A 21,714-nucleotide genomic window follows, 5' to 3' on the forward strand; every position below is an offset into this window, starting at 1 on the left:
TAAAATCAAAAGAAACAAACATGGATGTGTTTTAATATTTTGCGGTTTAACATGGAGTTAATTTCTCAGCACTTTAGACTTTATGGTGAAACTGCATTATTGTATGCAGTGGACAAAAAAACTTGTAGGATCGTATTTCTGGGAAACAACATGTTATGCTGGATCAGGCTGTTCTTTGTAGATATTTTGATACAAGTATTTGGAAAAAGGAAGGTTCAGTCAAAAACACTGGATGAACCATGTTAGATTACCACTTTGTAAGCCTTTGGTGAAGACAACAAAGACTGCAAAGAGTGTTAGAATTTACCCCACCATAAAGTACATTGCTAAAAATGTTGTTTTCCTCAGCTTGTAAATTTGTTATTCCCTCTAGAATTCAGCAAACAGTGGTGAAAAGCATAAACTTATTCTGAAGTCCCTTTCTGGTAGTTAGTGAGGTGTGCCTTCAGCCTTACAGAGGAGTTAGTCATTTAGTCAAACAATGGGAGAGCATTAACAGATGCCAATGCAGCAGTACCAGTCAACGGCCAAAGTCAATACACCCTACTGGGCTGCATGCCTTTCAACAAACACAAGCAATTGCTTTTAAAGACCTCAGCACCAGATAGAAACATCAATTACAGTAAATTACACCAAAACAGTGTGTAACACTTCAATTTGTTTAATCTTCTGAGCTGTCTGAGCCGTTTCAATGAAAGCAAAACAGAGGAGAGCAAACTAAGACTACATTCAATAGCCTTAAGATGCATTACACCATCCAGCTCTGGTCATGTAAATGCATAGAATATGAGTTATTTATATTTCGTCTCCAAGTACTTCCTTTGATACCATTTATTTACACTCAGAAATGGGTTATAAATGTTTTGCTTTTGAACAGCTTTGAATTAGGAGCTCTCTCCAGCAGCCCTGTGACTATCCAAATCAAATGTGCCCAGTTTTCTGTTGGCATTGGGAAGTCTGGAGCATACAAATGATTCTCTCAGGTTCGTAGTTCATAATGCTTAGAGTTTCAAAGGCAAAATTAGGATGCTTCAAGTGTTCAACAAGGCTTTAACTTCAGTGTCTTGGGGCACAGGTTAATAAATTCTGCAGTGAGACTACTTGGAAAAAATAAAAACCAAGGCTAACACTCTTTAATTTCAATGAAGCCTGGAATGGGGATCCCAATAATAAAGGTTGGTGATTCTGTGTTGACTTGTAACTATAGATTAATTACTGCTTCACTAATAATGTCTCAAAGAAAATGATTTGCTAATTAAATTAGTGAAATTCCTGTTGGTTCCATGCAACATAATTTGTTTGCAGAGCCATTCCACTGTGCTACTCACATTCTTGCTCTTTTTTTGGGATTGTCAGGGCTCTGTTTGTTTAACAAAAGAAAACCTTTGAGATAATTAAATATAAGCATTTAATAGATAAATAAGGTTTGTCAGTTTTCCTGCAGAGTTTGTCAATTTCATGAAGCCCACAGTTTGTGACAAAATGATTATAATAATGGGAAATGAATCAAGTTCCTTCTGTTTAGGAACTGCAGAGGGGCATGTTTATCAATTGAGATGCATAATTGTTCCTACTATATTCTGTATGTATAATAAATATTATAAGTAATAAAAAGCAATAATAATAATAATGTGGTTCTTGGAACTTGGTGAATGTATCAAAAATAATTGGAATTTTTTTCTGTCAAAATCATATTTTTGTCTCATAAATAATGGAAGTTGTCCCTTTTAAATGAATAAATACACAAATAACAGAAATTGAAAACTTGGTTTTGACTAATTTAGTCCTAATATAGGTAGGAGCTATACCACTAAACAAAAAAATGTGCAATTTAAACCAAGTGGTGCATAAATGGGTTTCTTTGCCATGGCTGATTATCCAGGAGGGGTCCTGGTTGCTGGGGACAGATGAAGATTTGGCAGTTTTAGTGAACATTTCGGGAGAACAGGGAGGTTGTGGAGGGGGCCTAGAGTAAATGAAAGACAAATGCAAGTAGTGCCCACTCAGCTATTTTCCCAGTCAAGATCAAAGGCACGCTGGACTGGCCGCTCCACAGGAAACTTGAGATGGGCCCTGCCTTTGTTTGCTGTTGCTATGCGACCTGCAGAAAGCTGAAAGTGTTTGCAGAGGGGCACAACATCAAAAACCATTTCCAATATAAATTTTTAAGACTGTCTTGTGTTTGTGTCGCTGGCTTTGAATTTACAGAGGATAGCAAACAGACTAACACTAATGATTTATCCCTCTGCTTGTCAGGGAATTGTGGTGTTTGAAAGAAAGAAATTAGTCACACACAACTGTACACACAGGCAGGCCACTTGTCATTTGTCTACGCAAAAACCTTTGATGCAAAACTATGGAACTATTGATGCACAATTTAAACTGACCAAAAATGTGTGTCTTTGGCCCAAGATGCACAGATTGCAAAACTGCAAGCAGTGTGCAAACACAACTTCAATATTGCTTGAAAGATTTATAAGCTTCTGTTTGGCTTTCAAACAAAACTAATTATGATGCTGTTATATATTAATGGGCCCCATGACAGTAAGGGTGGCTAGACATGTGTCACAGAGAGCTCATTACATATCATTAGTTCGACACTTCAATAATGTCTACACCTGCTGAGCAGTAGATAATGACTTGGCCCCTGATATTTGCAGGACTATTGTCTACTAAGCACAGCACCACCAGGAGAATAGATTTGCAGGCTTATGAGGAGAAAACTGATAAAGCTGCATTATAACCTACATAGACTTCTGGATTAGTGTAACATATATTGAAGGAAGTACATAGAAAAAGAAATCTATCTATCTATCTATCTATCTATCTATCTATCTATCTATCTATCTATCTATCTATCTGAATTCAGAAGTTACTAAAATAGAGTAAATTCAGTCACATTTGTCAGTGATTGTTGACAGATGCATGTAACTCAGCATGTGATGACAAAAATATCAACAGTTTAGCTATTTTCACAGATCACTGTTCAAGTCATCATTCCAAAATGGTGCAGGAGATTATTCATCAGGAAAGCCAAAGTATCCAAGGAGCTTGAGAGATGTACAGCTCAGGTAGGAGAATCTACTGACAGGACAGATATTAGCCATGAACACCAGAAATCTGCTCTTTAAAAAAAAACAAAAGAGTGACAAGAAGAAAGCATTTTACTGAAAGAAACCCATTTTCTGTTTGGCCTTATATATATAATGTATATAACATATTTAAAAAAAAATGCTCAGGCAACATGAGATTAAAATTGCCAACATGGAAAATGCTTTAAATGGAGGAAAATTATCATTAAACTGCATTCAGAAGACATTAACTCTACAGTAGAGCAAAATATAGTAGCGGTAGCATGATGCTGTGGGGTTGCTTTTCTCTGTCAAAGCTGGTCGTTTTTAGCTAAAAAATTGTTTAATTAATTTAAATGCAGGGCAATTCTGGGAGACAACTTATTGCACACAACAAAACACTTTATACTAGTGAGCAGGTTTACAGTCAATAACTCGGGGTATTAGTCTACACCTGCCTGCAAGTAGCTCAAATCCACAAATATCTGAGATCCTCTAAAAACACTTATAACTGCCTACTTATATAGTTCAAAAACCAATTATGCCTTAACATGCACTATTACACAAGATGGAAACCATCTTATCAGTACCACAGAAGCTAACATCGACAGTGTTCTTTACCTTCACTCTTGGGGTGTAGCCAATCAGCGCCAGGGAAAAGGAATGGCGCTTCTTGACTGACTGCTTTGTAAATGCCAGCAAATTGTGTTTCAAGTGCCATTGCACCAACCTTTTCAGCTCCCCAGGCTGCATTGTCTTTCCATATAGCTGTTGAAAAAAAACCGACAAAGGATGAATCCATAAATACTGAACCACAAATAGGCGGGGGTTCCGCTGTACTGGTCCAAACGGTAAACATACAGTCTTGTTTTCAGTGGAATGGTTTAAATAAAAGAATTTGCAGATGTCAGAATACATACTATATTTCCACAAAATTCTGAAAAAATAAATCAGATTTTTAAAATTTGCTTTCACAAATAAAGGTGAAAGCGGGAAGGAGCCGGAGCTAGTGCGTGAGGTCGAGAGGTTCCGGCTAGAAATAGTCGGTCTCACCTCGACGCATGGCTCTGGTTCTGGAACCAGTCTCCTTGAGAGGGGCTGGACATACTTCCACTCTGGAGTTGCCCAGGGAGAGAGACGTCGGGCAGGAGTGGGCATACTTGTTGCTCCCCATCTCGGCGCCTGTACGTTGGGGTTTACCCCGGTGAACGAGAGGGTAGCATCCCTCCGCCTACGAGTGGGGGGACGGGTTCTGACTGTCGTTTGTGCTTACGGGCCGAACGACAGTTCAGATTACCCACCCTTTTTGGAGTCCTTAGAGAGGGGTACTGGAGAGTGCTCCTCCTGGGGACTCCCTTGTTCTGCTGGGGGACTTCAACGCTCACGTGGGCAATGACAGTGAGACCTGGAGAGGCGTGGTTGGGAGGAACGGCCCACCCGACCTGAACTCGAGCGGTGTTCTGTTGCTGGACTTCTGTGCTCGCCATGGATTGTCCATAACGAACACCATGTTCAAGCATAAGGGTGTCCATATGTGCACTTGGCACCAGGACACCCTAGGCCGCAGTTCGATGATCGACTTTGTCATCGTTTCATCGGATCTGCGGCCGTATGTCTTGGACACTCGGGTGAAGAGAGGTGCGGAGCTGTCCACTGACCACTACCTGGTGGTGAGTTGGCTCCGGTGGTGGGGGCGAAAGCCGGTCAGACCTGGCAGGCCCAAACGTGTTGTGAGGGTCTGCTGGGAACGTCTGGCGGAATCCCCTGTGAGACGGAGCTTTAACTCCCATCTCCGGCAAAGCTTCGAACACGTCCCGGGGGAGGTGGGGGACATGGAGTCTGAGTGGACCGTGTTCCGTGCCTCCATTGTCGAGGCGGCCGATCGGAGCTGTGGCCGCAAGGTTGTCGGTGCCTGTCGCGGCGGCAACCCTCGAACCCGTTGGTGGACACCTTCGGTGAGGGATGCCGTCAGGCTGAAGAAGGAGTCCTATCGGGCCTTTTTGGCCTGTGGGACTCCGGAAGCAGCTGATGGGTACCGGCGGGCGAAGCGGCATGCGGCTCGGGCGGTTGCTGAGGCAAAAACTCGGGCGTGGGAGGAGTTTGGAGAGGCCATGGAGAAAGACTTCCGCACGGCTTCGAGGCGATTCTGGTCCACCATCCGGCGTCTCAGGGGGGGAAGCGGTGCAGCACCAACACTGTTTATAGTGGGGATGGTGTGCTGCTGACCTCTACTCGGGACGTTGTGGGCCGGTGGGCAGAGTACTTCGAAGACCTCCTCAATCCCACCAACATGCCTTCCACTGAGGAAGCGGAGCCTGGGGACTCTGGGTTGGGCTCTCCAATCTCTGGGGGCGAGGTCGCCGAGGTGGTTAAAAAGCTCCTCGGTGGCAAGGCCCCGGGGGTGGATGAGATCCGCCCGGAGTTCCTTAAGGCTCTGGATGTTGTAGGGTTGTGTTGGTTGACGCGACTCTGCAATATCGCATGGACATCGGGGGCAGTTCCCCTGGATTGGCAGACTGGGGTGGTGGTCCCCCTGTTCAAAAAGGGGGACCGGAGGGTGTGCTCCAATTATAGAGGGGTCACACTCTTAAGCCTCCCTGGCAAGGTCTATTCAGGGGTCCTGGAGAGGAGGGTCCGTCGGATAGTCGAACCTCGGATTCAGGAAGAGCAGTGTGGTTTTCGTCCTGGTCGTGGAACACTGGACCAGCTCTACACCCTCAGCAGGGTCCTGGAGGGTGCATGGGAGTTCGCCCAACCAGTCTACATGTGTTTTGTGGACTTGGAGAAGGCGTTCGACCGTGTCCCTCGGGGAGCCCTGTGGGGGGTTCTCCGGGAGTATGGGGTACCGGGCCCTTTGATACGGGCTGTCAGGTCCCTGTATGACCGGTGTCAGAGTCTGGTCCGCATTGCCGGCAGTAAGTCGGGCTCGTTTCCGGTGAGAGTTGGACTCCGCCAGGGCTGCCCTTTGTCACCGATTCTGTTCATCACTTTCATGGACAGAATTTCTAGGCGCAGCCAAGGTGTTGAGGGGATCCGATTTGGTGGCCTTGGGATCTCATCTCTGCTTTTCGCAGACGATGTGGTCCTTTTGGCTTCATCAGATCGTGATCTGCAGCTCTCGCTGGATCGGTTCGCAGCCGAGTGTGAAGCGTCCGGGATGGGGATCAGTGCCTCCAAATCCGAGGCCATGGTCTTGAGCCGGAAAAGGGTAGAGTGCCTTCTCCGGGTCAGGGGGGGTGTCCTGCCCCAAGTGGAGGAGTTTAAGTATCTCGGGATCTTGTTCACGAATGGGGGAAGAAGGGAGCGGGAGATCGACAGGCGGATTGGCGCAGCGTCTGCTGTCAAGCGGGCGCTGTACCGGTCCGTCGTGGTGAAGAGAGAGCTGAGCCAAAAAGCGAAGCTCTCGATTTACCGGTCGATCTACGTTCCCACCCTCATCTATGGTCATGAGCTTTGGGTCATGACCGAAAGAACGAGATCGCGGATACAAGCGGCCGAAATGGGTTTTCTCCGTAGGGTGGCTGGGCTCTCCCTTAGAGATGGGGTGAGAAGCTCAGTCATCCGGGAGGGACTCAGAGTAGAGCCGCTGCTCCTTCACATCGAGAGGAGCCAGTTGAGGTGGCTTGGGCATCTGGTCAGGATGCCTCCTGGACGCCTCCCTGGTGAGGTGTTCCGGGCACGTCCCACCGGGAGGAGGCCCCGGGGAAGACCCAGGACACGCTGGAGGGACTATGTCTCTCGGCTGGCCTGGGAACGCCTCGGGATTCCCCCGGAGGAGCTAGAAGAAGTGGCTGGGGAGAGGGAAGTCTGGGCCTCCCTTCTGAAGCTGCTACCCCCGCGACCCGACCTCGGATAAGCGGAAGAAGATGGATGGATGGATGGATGGAAATAAAGGTCTCATAAAGCATAAAGCCTTTGTTAGTCTATCTTTGACCAGTAAAGCACCTATATCTTGAACGAGACATGATCAAATGTAGTTCTTTTAATTTAGCGCTGACAATCAGATGCCAACGTTATCACGGACCCAGTGTGAGGCCATATGTTCTCACAGTACATATAATGTACATAACCCAAGGACCACCCACTTCCTTTTGATTAGACAAGCAACAAAAAGCAAGAAAAAGAATGGTTGGAGCTCTCACTCCAAGTTATACTGCCCCCCAGGTTGTGCTGCCCTGGGCAGTGAGCCATATTGTACATATTAACAGCGCATCATTGTATCAATCATTTATGACTGTGGCCTGATCTAGGAGTTCTATGACTCTCCTATCGTTACATAACTTTGAATAAAATGACCCCGGTCCTTTTGGCAAGATGCAAAAGAAAAAATTCATAAACAGAATTCTGCATAAATATATATTTTACACCAAATGTCTTGAGCTGCACTCTTCTAGGTAGTTTCAAAGTCACCACTTTAAACATTTCCTAGGACTAACAGGACACTCAGAAAATACACTGGCCAAAAAAATGGACTCTGTCTGGAACAATGAACATTAGAGTTGTTCTGTGTCTGCCTTGTGTTTTCTCTGCTTGAGCCAACTGGCACAGCGCTGGTGTCCTCTCCCAGGCTCCCACTTCGCAGTGATGACAATGGCAATGCTAAAATGACAAAAATAACAGCAAGCCAAAGAATGTTTGGACAATTTAAAGACAGTGCAGCTCATGCATGAGCAGCATCTCTGTCACTAGAAAAGCATTGGTTTAATTGTGAATATTTGGTCCGTCGGCCCTTTCATCCATGGTTAAACTGCAGAGAGAGCCTGCAATGACCTTAAAGCGAGCCATTTTCCAGCTGGAAGTGGAATAAATAAGGTTTCTTGAGGATTCTGAGTTTGCACCATCTAACAGGCTGAATTTCTTTGCCAACCGGGAAGAATTAAAAATGGCCTACATTCAAGTGTGTCATGAGCTTATGCGATGCGTCCTGCCGTAACCTTTCCACACTCAGTGCTATAGCGAGGGCGCTTGTGAGGCTTTAAGAGAAAACATTCAGAACACAGCAGGCAACGAAGTGATGAGATAAAGCAGATTCATCTTCCGAACCCTTTAAGAAAAAGAGCGGAGGCTAATCCTGCTGTTGCATTGGAAGAAAGAGACGTCTTTCTCCTGTCACTGCATGCAGGGATCCACCCCTGTGTGACATCACAGCAAACGCACTGTTGCCAAATATCACATCAGTAGCCCGGATTGCCTTTAATTGGTGTGTGAATAGCTGCTGCGATAACTGAACATCATGTAGATTTATGACTCCTAAGTACAAATCCATTATCAGCTTGAATTAGTTTTGACTGAGAACTCTTTGCTCATTTGGCTGCCACCTGCTTCTCATTGATACTAATGATTCACTACAGTTACTGCAGTGGGAAGGAGATGAAACAATGTTTGATTAGCTAGACTTCCTTTCTCTTAGTTTTACAACATAATTTAACTCTGTTACCACTTCTTCATTGGGTGTCCTTATTTGCAGTACTGCAATTAATAAATCATCTGTGAGAAAAATGATAAATAATGTAGTCTTAAGAACTTTGTATAAATAATCAGCAGGAAAACACAGTAGGGAGGTTTTGAGATTCTAAAAAAAACTACAAATGATAAAAATCTAATAAGTTCTGGGGCTTGACAAAAACATCTGAAAACTGCTCAAATTTTCATCTTTCCTTAATTTAGATAGCGATAATAATGTTGTCATTCAATCTTCAGCCCTACTCATGAAGATAATCATTCAAATAAATGTGTGTTCAAGATGAGGATATAGATATATTTAAGGATTTTAACAAAAGCAATAGCAGCTTTTATTTTTCCACTGAAAAATTGTGTGAGTGTGCAATAAGGAATTCAGTCTCTTTGTTTTTCATGTCTCAACAGATCTTGACTGATATGTTGGCACAGTGGCCAGGAAGCTTCCCCCCAAAGAGTTCACCTCTGTTTCAGTCGATGACTGCTGCCTGAACCCTGTACCCCCCATTGAGACAATAAAACGGCTGGATGACTATTGGAGTAGCAGAGAGGCCAATAGTTTATAACTCAGGAGAGGCAGACCTTTACAGCTTGTGTGAAGACAAAGATTTGGAATGGTACAAGTTTGCATTTCCCCCAGTCTGAGGTCAGGAGTGCAAGGTTACCTTTTTTAGTTGTCTGAGGCAGATGGTGAGAAGTACAAAAGCTGCATCGCTACGGCTTCAGATGAAAAGAGATTTCTCTGTGCATATATCGAGGGCTTTTAGGGGCTCAGTCAATAAATGCTTATTTGTATTAAACAGCAGTATGCACTATCATATTCACATGATTCCTGTAATTAATACAACCTGGAGACTTCATTACTTTTGTTTAATTATGAAGTTTATTTCTGATGGGAAATGAGACAGGTATCTACTAAAAGATAATATCATGCAAATATAATCTGTATTTTGAAATCAACATTTCTTCAGGTTTATTTTTTTTATTTAAAAAACGATTCAATTTTATTTGACGTATTAGATAACACATAGCTTCTCAACAGTCACTGAAAGAAAATGGATTGCTTGATTAAAAGTAAAGGTTTTTAGAAGGTTATTAGGAGTAAGCATTGTTTTGTTGTAATGAAGGCCTAAAAACAATGCACTTTAGTTATGTTATATATCTGGCATTCATATATACCTTCAGTCATATTCAGAAAATTTGAAGATGCATTCTGATGAGACTATTTATGTTTTACTACAAGCACCTCATTAAAGTAACAACATTTAAGCAAGTATTAAACATATCTTTCAATAAGCCAATATTTATGTATAAAAAATGTAGGTTTTTTATTTATCTGATATCTTATTCTAATCTTAAATGTTAAATGTTGTTTTGTTTGTCTTTATCTGGGCAGAGTTCATTTAAATTGAGTCAATTTTCAAAATGTATTTTTCTCAATGTAAAAATTTAAGTAAGAAAAAGAAGTTGGTTTTAGTGCTGCATTCAAGCATTATTCCTGTTAAGTTGTTTTAGGGGTGTGCTGTGGTGGTGTAGGGGGTTAGCACGCCCCACGATTAGAGGCCTGAGTCCTCGACGCGGACGTCGTGGGTTCAACTCCCGGTCCCAACGACCTTTGCCACAGGTCTTCCCCCCTCACCCTCCTTCCTGTCTGCCTACTGTAGAAAAAATACGAGCCACTAGCGCCGCAAAAACTCTTTGGAGAAAAAAAAAAGGAAAAAAAAAAAAAAGTTGTTTTTCTACAGTTACTCTTTGTATCTTTCTATCCCAAATAAACTATTTTCTTTTACAATTAACATAAAAAGGCATAATCAAAAAAATTCAGGTGAATCAGAAGCAGCTAAAACTCAAACCATTGGGCCGACTTTATGTAAAGAAGGTCTATTATGATATAAGGACTGTTTTGAGCTTTCATCTTTTCACACTCGGAGATTCCCCTTTTCATCCTAACGGCATTAAAAGGAGAGAAAGAGCAGGAGACAGAGGAGTTAGGCTGACGTCACAGCCCAGGAGTCACCCGCCGTGCGTTCGGCGTCTACGAGTAAAGACTTATCTTGCAAAGAAGTTTGGACGGACAATGTGGGTGGACAGGGCGTGAAACTACTATCATCATCAGGTCTGAATGAAAAGGAGAAAACATATCTTCCACAAAAAAGAAGGCTCATTCCAATTCAGCTGCGTTGTTAGGACAACGGGAACCATCCCTCAGATGATTAGTTCCACTTCAAAAGAATTTACTTTCCGCTGTGGAAACGTCCCCCTTTTGTGTCCTTACACAGGGTTTTCTCAGCCCAAAAGAAGAATCGTATGTTTAGTCAGCCTGTTTATTATTCCTTCTGTTCGCACTACAATTGTATTAAATAAATAGAGTACTGCTTACAAAGGCCTATTAGCCCATAAACATGTCCAGGGACAAACAAAAAAGACTAAATCATAGCCTCTGCACAGGAATTAAAATACCCTGGCAAAGGCATAAAATACACCAACTCCCACTAACATCCCCATTGACATCATGGAGCATGGATGTTCTGTTGCACATATTTGTTGTTCCAGCTCAATCTTGAGAAACAGCGTCTCTTGCTAAGCATCTGCTGAGAATGCAGTGAAAAAGAGGGATGGGTGAAAGTGGCATGTTCTTTCTAAGCTGTGCATAACAAACTTTTTGGTCTAAGATAATAAAGTACCACAGACTACTTTAAAACTGCAAGATTTAGATAGTCTTTCACAGATTTATATATCACTTACCCAAAAATACATCCAGATTTTAGATGAGTAGGCATTCAAGAGTCTGCAAGAAAAAAAAGGCAAGCAATTACAGGTAATAATTAGGCAATGTTGGGCACAAATTACTCTGAGCCTAATGTGATTATTAATGGGTGGCTACAGGAACAGATCAAAGAGTTATACACCAGCTAGTTTGATCATTAACTCTGACTTCGTCAAGATTTTGAAGACACCACTTGAATGCAGAAAAACTCTCTGTTGAGGTTCTGCTGGCTGCTCAGATAAACAGACTTCTTGCCTGAGTCCAAATCCCAAAAGGGGGCGGAGAAAAACATTGACAACACACCTAAATGCAGATGAGTGGAATCAGGATGAAAAGTTTTTTCTTCCTTTCTTTCATTTTTGATGCAGCCTGCGACTGGCAGCTGTGACATTTTGGTTACTTTTATTGGATTTATTCATTTTCTTCTGTGTGAAGTTTATTTTTTTGAAGTTTACGAACCCCGCCTTCCTCCAAAAATCAAGCTGGAATGAAGTTTCATCTGTCCTTTGGCAGTGTTCACTCTTCCTGCTTTGCAGCAAGTAAATTGGATGCTTAGGGACATTAAATGTTTTGCTTTGTAAAAGTAACAGATGTTTAAATTAGACATTTCAAAAACAATGACTTATTAAAGCCCAACAACCTTCATGTTCCTACTCAGAAACAGCTATCTTCCTCCACATGACCAATGATGAGACTCTTTATAGCCTACAGTGATTTAATATGCTCAGCAAAAAGAAGCCTCTTGGCACAGGACAACCAAGCGGCCTCCCTTTAATGTTCATCACTGTCAAAGCTTTGATTTCTGATTGATGAGTAAGGCTGGTGCAATCGCAGAGCGACATGGGCTGATCTTGTTGCACAAATTTAAGCACATCTTCTGGAAGTCAAGCTTGTTGCTCCTCATACCCCAACAGTTACCCCATCACGCCTCGGAAATTCTATTTCACCCCCCAAAATGAACATCCTGTGATCCCTAATATAGAAACTGTTACAGCAGATAGAGAGGGACTGGAAAAGTAATCAACTTTTATTTTTTCCTTCTGTCATGAGCACAGCTGAAAGTACGAAATGCAAACTCAGTCACCAGTTTGCTTGTCACACCGATTTAAAAATAGTCCACAACTCTAACACAGTCTAATGCAACAGGACTGCAATAAAATTTATCTTAAGGGGTGCTCCAGTGCAAAGTCTTGGTCCAAATGTTTTAGAGAAGTACTAATTTAATAAAAATGTCGCATTGGGAGGCTGTTACAATGAATTATACTGAAAGCACAGCTGCAGGGGAGTTTAGTTTAGGAAAAAACCAAAATTAATAATAAATAACAGACTCTGATCTAGCTGTAAGCAAATCTGAACATTTATATAACCATATGTTAATAACTGTTCCTGCAGGCTCCTATAAGTGAATGCATGATGCAAAACTCAGAATAAAACCATATCATCTAAATGAGATGCATATAGTGTTTCAAATAAATGCATCTGTTACTGCAGTAGAATAGTCTCTAATAAAATTTGCAAAATCTAACATTTAATTTGAGGTCATTTAAGTGCAGGAAAAATCCCATCTAAAGAAATAATTGCTCTTAACACTGGAACACCTGCTGTAAATACTGTGTACAATCACCTTTAGCCCACAGGACAGCACTTAGCCTTCTCCTATAACCTTTCAGAAGGTTGGAGCACAAACGGAGAGCGATCTTTGATCATTACTCCTTTCACAATCTTTCTGCCTCATCCAGAGTCCTGAGTTTTCCTCTCTTCAACTCACACTTCAGTTTTTTTTTTACAGGATTTTGGTCTGGTGACAAGAAGAAGGTTGATTGTCAGCCGGAGGAGCCACTTTTGCATTGATTTGATTGTATGTTTTGGATCGATATCCTGCTACAAAATGAAGTCATAAGCTTGTTTCTGCTAGTCCATGAAGTGTGTATTTGAAATTCCCTGAAATATTTGGCTATCCATAATGCCATGCTAACAAAGTTTCCAAATTCCTGAAGGAAAGAAGCCCACAGCATCACAGATCCTCCAACATGCAACACTGGGCATTTAGGTGCTCATCTACATATCCATCCTGCAGTGTTTATTGCTAAAAAGTGTATAATCTTACTCTTGTCTAACCAAAGCACAAGTTTGAAGCTCCAGTAGGTTTTAACAGTAGGACAAGAAAATGTTTTTCTCTTGTTTTGGTATGTCACCCAAACAACCAGTTGGTATGTGGTATCAAGGATGGCTGTTCTAGAAAATTAGGGCCCTTCTCCATTACCACATACTCAGTGTGATTTGACTTGGCTCTAAATGGTTATGAGGCTTTTCCACTGGTAACAGTTATGTGGAAACATCCCTATTTTTGGAACCTATTTCATTGGGGTTCTAATTGTGTAAAGTAAGGCTGTAAAGATTGCCGATCACTGATTGGCGAGGAGGTGAAGCCGCTGATTGGGTCACGAGAGTCTCCCTTACAGTTTTAAAGACTCACAACAGCAACTGAATCTACCAAAAATCCACAAACTGAGCAGAATGTTTAACATAGCTTCCATGTCCTCCGTTGTTGCGTTTTGTTCGTGATGCATCCAGATTGAATAATGATAGTTTTTCAGATTCTGCAACTGCCCAACTACATGACTATTCCATTAGAGTTGTTACTTAATTGAAATGGAAAATCATCCTAACTGTGTAGAGTATATTTGAGCCGAGTTGAGCTACACTGTGACTCCAAGATACCAGTCTATGCTTCAGTTACTCAGCAGAATGATTCCTTCCTTACCACCCTGAACACTAGTGGCAAGATAAACATGGGTCCTCATCCAGCCACCGCTGTGACTGTTCTGCTTGTCTTAAACTCATTAAATACTCATTAGACTGTAGATGTGGAAAAGATATTTCTAAACTGCAAACATCAATGCACATCAAACTTTACACAAATGTCAGGTTCTCTTCTCCTTCCCATTTTGAGGAGTGCCTCAGTGTTAGAAGAAAGACAAGTGCTATGAGAAACAGGCCTCTGTGTCACACTCCAGGGGAAAAAACCTTAATGACCAAATTAGACTCTCTGATGAACTGAAAAAGGTCAAGAATGAGTTAAAACATGCTTCAGTTACATGCTTTAATTGCCAACAGAACCAGTATGTCTGGCACCACTTTCTTAAAAATAATATCTTAATGTATGATTTTCTTTCCCCCTCATCTTAAAAAATTAACCCAAACTTGTGATCTTATTTTTGCATAATATTATTGTATGAAAATATTTTAAAGATTAACTTAATGATGGGCATTTTACAGATCTACAGTAGAGCTAACAAAAACATTGGGCATGGGTTGTATTTTATTTGATCTTTTATTAAATAAACAAATTATCGAACATTTCAATATTGCTGAGAGAAACTTTAGAAAAGTGGTTCCATTGGGTTAGTTTCAGCAAGATGTCAAAACAAACAACTGAAAACTTCTCACAAAGAACCCAAGTTCATTTCAACTAATGAAAATATCAAAAAACAATAATAATTAAAATTGAGCAAATAATAAGGAAAATTACATTTCAGGTCATAAATATTGAAACGAAAGTGAAAAGAGCAATTCATCGCATCACTAAATGTCTTCATTTTTAATAAATGAGTACTGGCTGACTTGAAATAGAGACTTAACGCAACTGCATTTAATTACCTCTTTCATCTACCCAATTAAAAGCAAATTTTTAATCCATGTAGTTTATTTCTTGTTTTGATTGCTCATCATGCCACTGCCTTTTAATCAGGATGAAAACATTAGTGTTGCATATTAATTTATTTGATTTGCATCGTCCTCTCTCTGCGTAGCATACAACGCCTCAACTGACGACTTAAAGAAGGAGACGTTCCAGCGAAGTTATCAGCAAACATTTTCAATCCGCAGTCACTCAGGTGTGTGTGAAAGGGTGCGAGGTGGATGTTAAAATGGTCCTGAGGATCAATACAGTGTTGTTGACAGTGAGAGTCCCCTTCAATGGAAATATCAGTAAGGTGGCATCACAAGTTGTCATGTGTGATGTCGCAGAAATGGATCCGGACGAGCCGGGCCTTTAGATGCTAGAATAAACATTCGGCACTGACAACTCAGAACCCGACACATAAAACGACTCGGCTGTGTGAGGTAATCTGAGCCTTACCCAAATGAGATGGTAATGCCTCCTCTCGGGGAATTCGGCAACACACAGCAGCACCTAAACAGAGGCTCAGACGCGACTAATAATAGAGCCTCCGTTCTGCTTAACTTCAATATTATTCACTTCAAAACTGAGATCAACTATGTGGGTCAGTGGGATTTCTGTGGGAAATAAAACACACTGAAAGACGCAGCCAAAGAGAAAATGTGCTCCTCTGACATCAGATCTGAGGAACGTGGCGGCTAATAAGAAAATTATTTGGGCAGCTCAGAAGTTTAATTAACAGCTGGTTTTAACTGATTGAAAGGGAGTACATGTCCAAGCGCATGCATGGGAGCCTAATTATTTTTCAACTCCTTGATTGTCTAAATAGGCTTTATAAATAAGAAAAAAAAAAAACACACACGCACACACAAGTGACTTGGAATGTTCAAAGGAAGTTATTTTAGAAATGGAAATGATCAAGGAGATTTTCAAAACTTCTGTGATCTGTGGGCTTGAATACACTGGGACTTGAGTCCTCCACACTGCTACATATTGCATACAGACGCACACATTCACACAAGCCAGTACTTCACCACCAACTCTGGCTTTTTTAAAAGGAAAATTGGACGTTTATTCTTCCATTTTGTTGCAAAGCCTAGAGCTAAACTAAGAATAAAAAACAGAAACATTTCTGAGATGATCAGAGAAGCAACATAAGGCAAGAGATGATAAAAAGTAAGCTAAAGGTCAGGAGGTATGAAATTAGATGAAAACTAAGAACAGGCATCAGACGAGATATGAAAGATGAAAGGAATTTATGATACACAGTGTTGTTCTGATCATGACGTTACAGATTCATCTCAACATGTAAGTTAGAATATAATCAAAAAGTTGACTTACTTTGGTAAATAAATTCTTAACATGAAACTGTGTTATTTTGGTTCAAAGTGAAATATTTCAGTAATGAAGTTCTGTTTATGTATATGATTATGGCTTCAATTTCTTAGAAAATGTTAGCATTACACAAAACCAAGAAAAAAACCCACATTTTTAATTCAGAAATGTTTTCCTGCTAAATCCTTAATGTACTGAACAGTTTAGGGCTAGCCCAACATTGTTAGCTCTGGTCTCACTCAGCTCCAGTTTTCTGACCTTCAAACCATCACTGACTTCAAAAACCCAACACTGAACCTCAGCAACCTGCGATGCTCCACTCTTCCTCCAGACTCTGAGCAGCAGCTCAGTCCCTGTCCCCTGCAAGGTGAGACACCTCTCCAACTCTGGTTCAGAGATGACTTAACAAAACTAACGCCACCCCAGGATCTGGATACATCTGTGGATGATCACTCTTAAAGCACTAACCACACACCACAGTCAATGTCTTGTGGAAGGCCACTAAATGACTGTTGTTTGTGCACCATTTTCTACCACACTTTTTTTCCTTCCACCCAACTTTCCACATATAAAGTCTTCCCAGTGATTCTGTAGGTTATATCTTAATCATTTTTTATAAAAAGTTATTTTTAAAACAGTCATATATAATATTAACATTTTCAGAGTAACTCCAGATTTGTTTATTACTAAATCGTTTGTTCATAATGTATATATTTTTCACTTTTAGAAGTGAACTACTAACAGGATTGAGGCAGTATCATGATCATCCATAAATTTGGTCATCTCAAAGCAGCTAATAAGGCAATAATAAAGGCTTTACAACATGCAATATTGAAATTAAGCATACCATTCATGTGTATTAACAATAAATTACATGTAGGCAAAAGTCAGCTGTTCAGATCTTGTCCATATATGTGCAAATCCAAGAGACCCCACTTAATCCTGCAGTGGCTGATGTTTCATTTTAATCTGTTGAAAAGTTTTTTTGTAATCTAAAAACAAACAAGCATAGTTTTATACTTACTGTATAATTATGTGGCTATAAATGATAAATGGTATGCATCTTTAATACTGAATTTATAATGTTTTTTCACCAAATGGTGATTACATCATTAAATACGGCAGTTGTTTGCAATTCAGTCATTTTGTTGTGTTTTCAAACAAAAATGTTGATAAATGGACAGAAAAGCAACTCTTATCCAGTCCAAACGCAGCTTCATTAGCAGGATTTGGTTTCTGTAATTAGACCTATGAAAGCGGGTTTAGGATTTTGTCCTCATTCCACTCAATTCCCATGCAAATATGATTTATTTGTTGTTAAATGCGTTTCTTGAGACACACCCAGTTGCAAAAGCAGGCTGCATAATTTCTGGAATTACATAACCAAGGAAAGTCATTTACATAGACTGTGTTACTCCAGCATAGCAGTGGACAAAGGTCAATTTTCTGAGGAATATTCAACTTTAACAGTTGGGTTTGTTGAAAATGCAACACTCTTCTTGGTTGCATAAAACAAGGATTTTTCTTTTATCCTCCACCTTTTTCTGAGATATCCTAAAAAGGAAACATTCCCTGCAGACTGATATAAATACTAACTCCTCTGTGGAAAGAATCAGAGTTCACAGGTTTTAAATCAGCACAGAAACAGAACTAATTGGCGAAAAGATTACTGGAGCAGTTCTACTGTTAAAGAACACACCTAAATATATTTTCACATAGGCTCTTATTGCTTTCTTTCAGAAGGGGCTTTTCTTCTTGCCACTCTTCTTTAAAGCCCATGTTTGTGCAGAACATCTGTATGCACTACATTTGTGGGTTTGTAGTTGTGTCATACTGTCTCCATCATCAGAAAATGACAGAGCGGTGATCGGTGAGATCTTCAAAGTTTTAGATATTGTGTTACATCTTAACTGTACTGTAAGTTTGTCTACATCTTTAACCCAGCCGTGTCTGTTGTTTTCCTTAATCTCCATTATGCCAGTTGACCTCTTCTGTAATAAAAAGCTGCATTGGTTTAGGTAGGTGACCTGTGAAGGCAATTAGTTGCACTGCTTTTAGAGAGGGATAAATACAAACGCATGCCACACTTTTCAGATTTTTTATACCAAAACTATTAATCACTTTACAATTAAATGTTGCTTTTTCCTATATCTATCACATAAAATCCCCGTAAAACAGATTAAAGGGTTGATTTTATGTGACAAAATGTGAATTAGTTCAAAAGGTAAATAGTGAAGCCTAAACAGGAACTCCCAGATGTGCCGCTGCCGCTTGCAGTTGAGGGTCAGCGCCACACCAAATCACATTTGTCCCTTTCATTGCCGTCACAGCCTTAATTCAACATATCATCACAGTAGAAACCTTTGGCTAGCCATAATTGAAAAGGCCCAAGGGGAATTCCTGTGTTGGGGAAGGGCCACCCTCTTTTCCCAACGTCCCACATCCATCATTGTAGAGTTACTAGGCCCTGGGGTGATGTTGGAGCGTTTAGGGCTAACAGCAAGATTGCCTCACATTCTCGCTGAAAAGGCCTCTAAACTGTGGCCTCATGGGATCCCACTTTAACAAACCCTAAAACTACACACAGCCTCATGTCCACTACATATTAATTTAATGGCCTCGAATCAGCAGGCGCAAGCTTGAGCGTGTCAACGCACCCATGTTCCTGAAATGGATGGACTTCAGTAGGAATGGGATCAGAAACAGGAACCTTCCGTCTGATGTCGCGTTCACAGGCTTGATAGCGCAGCTGCCTCGCAATGCATACTGCAACAGACAAAAATTAAGCTCTCACGATTGGTCCCCGCTTTGAAACACGCTGGATCGTGATCAGTGTGATCTGCTGTTTTTCAAGTTTAACCTCAAACAGCAGAATTTTCAGAAACCATGTAAAAGAATGAAAATGATTTTTTTCATTTAATAAAGGGTGATGGTTGTGAGAGACAACAGGCGATTAAAACGTCTCCTCACATGTTTTTGGTTTTTGGTTTTATTAAAAATCTGAGACGCCGGGTTCTTTAGGAGACACGATCAAAGCCTTTGTAACAGCTTCTAACAAACACTTCAAATGCGTTCTGTAAAATGTGAATCATTATGCAGGGGCTCTAAAATGTAACTGATCATTTCTCAAAGATCATATACTAGAGTTGTCCAGGAAAAAAAAACACAGATGCAGATAAAGGCAACAGTTTCTGCTCAAATATGCATATTTAAGCATATTCATATGGCTCTTCGCATACATGAAAGCCGCCAGCTGCCCTTGCCTATGAGTGGGGGGCATTGAGGCTCAGACTGGTTGATCTCTGATGACAAGGGGTCTGGTGGAAGGATTAGAAGCAGGAGGACCAACGTTTTGGTTCATTCCCTTAAAAGCATGGAATACATCTCACAGGCTTGGAGGTCGGAAAAGTTCAAAGATCTTCAAAGATTTGCCCACCCAGCTCAACTTCTACCTTTCCCGGAGTTTTGAAAAAAAGACTTCTATAAGATATGATTTCTATGTATTATTTATTCAGCTTGCACATTACACATAGTCACATTAAATGCTGAAATATAAGTACAACATAACACAACTTTTCCTGTCTGTTTGTTGTGGTCTGTTTGATCATGGTAAACATTTTGAATCATATAGCAACCTCCTGATCTAACCAGCTAAAAAGGCGCCATGAAGGTATTTAAAAACTGTCTCATCTCAAACGGTTGAAATCTATGTTATGTAAGGCATGGATAATAAATGACAAAAGAAAAGAAAGATTTCTTTTTAAGAACCAGCCACGGGGTAAATTGCAAAGCATCAAAAGACAAGCATGCATTAGGCATGAGGATAGGCAGGGCTTTTCTTTCCGTCTTGCTGTATGTTGGCTATTCAGCAATACCTCAATCAGTTGCACCAATTTTTTGAAATATTCTGTAACAATAGTCAGAGAGCTGAACATTTTTTTTGGGAGGCTTGGGCTTAAGTTGACATAGCAGCAACCATTGAGAAGAGTAAAAAGGAGCCTAGTTTAATAAGCCCTGGTGTAGGCTGGTCTACACGGGGGGTTGGCACCACAGAAATCAGAAAACCGCTGTGCAGATGAACACCAGAGAAATTTAAAGGACTGCTTAAATCACAAGAGCATCGAAGTGGGACTTAAATTCTCCAAACATGGACATAGGACTGTAATGATGGCATTGTCTAGCATAAGAGCCTCGCGACTAATGTGTGTTTTATAAGCTTATTAGTACTCGCAAATAAACAATGATTTCGACATGAAACATATCACCTTATCTCAGATAGAAAAATATTGTATGAGCTGCTCTTTTGTGTGTAGTTGTGTTGTACATTTGTTTGTCTTACGGTTTGGAATCTGAGTTTATGAAATGTTATAATTGGCCTCATGCCACATTGATGTCTAAATGCCAAAGCCCTGAACAGCCGCATCCATGTGGCGTTGAAATTCTCCACAGAGAGCGAAGAAGCGAACGCAGCGCCTGTAAATATCGTTCACACCCCTGTTAAAATGTCAAGCTTTTACAACGTAAAAATTAAAGCCAATCCTTGCACTTTACTGGGACACAAATCCTGCATAATTCAACCGACAAAAAACATATCTGAGAAAATATTCAAGTAGATTATATTAATATATGATATAAAGTAATATAGATAAATAAAGGTACAATAACCTGGTTGCAGAGGTATGCACACCCTTTTCTCAAAGCCCCTTTCTGATTAACTTCGGCCTTTTTAAATTCACGACTGGCATAAATTACAGTGAATCTGGTTTATCTAAAATGAAGCTTAGCAGGAGCATGGGCGGTTCTAGGCAGGGGCTAACGGGGCCAGTGCCCTGCAGAACCCCTCTGTACTGACGAGATAATAATTTCTTATTATAGGCACTGACAAAGAAAGCATAAATAATTGGTTGCCAGGACCAATTTAATTCTTTAGCTTCACAGTTCTACTTTAACAAGGCATTAAAAATTCAGGTGTTGTACATTTAGCTTCAATGAGACATGCTAACAGTTTTCATCTTGTAGATCAGTGTTCTCCAACCTGCAGCGCCAGAACTTGTATTATATGGATTCTTTGGCTAATTTAACATATTAAACTTTGAAATATTGTCATGTTTTTTTTTGTTCCATCCATTTGTTCTGAACCTAAATGAAAAAGAACTGCAACTCTTTCACCCTCCAATACATTTGATGTAGAACTGCCACTGACCCCCTTTCCTGTGTGTTTAATCCATTTTCAGTCACCTCACAGCCCACCTCACCATCTTGACGTCAATGGGGTCAAGATCAGGGTTTTGACTTTGACTTAATTTTCAGAATCTGATTCAACTTATTGGCCAAGATTATGAGTACAAGCAAAGAATATATGATACTTTCACATGCTCTAGTAGTCACCCAGTAATTTTCTG

The 21,714-nt window shown here is 40.8% G+C and overlaps 1 long non-coding RNA gene across 1 annotated transcript in view; it reads right to left on the reverse strand.

The window, feature by feature from the left end:
• Positions 1–21,714, reverse strand: part of LOC114139102 (uncharacterized) — a 111,164-nt gene that overhangs the window by 10,726 nt on the left and 78,724 nt on the right. The window contains exons 3-4 of the long non-coding RNA XR_003594386.1: positions 11,274–11,316; positions 3,693–3,839 (exon numbers count right to left, since the gene is read on the reverse strand). This is a non-coding gene — a long non-coding RNA (uncharacterized LOC114139102). The remainder of the gene's footprint in view (positions 1–3,692; positions 3,840–11,273; positions 11,317–21,714) is intronic.

Source organism: Xiphophorus couchianus, chromosome 23 (assembly GCF_001444195.1).
Source record: "Xiphophorus couchianus chromosome 23, X_couchianus-1.0, whole genome shotgun sequence".
Taxonomy (NCBI): Eukaryota; Metazoa; Chordata; class Actinopteri; order Cyprinodontiformes; family Poeciliidae; genus Xiphophorus; species Xiphophorus couchianus.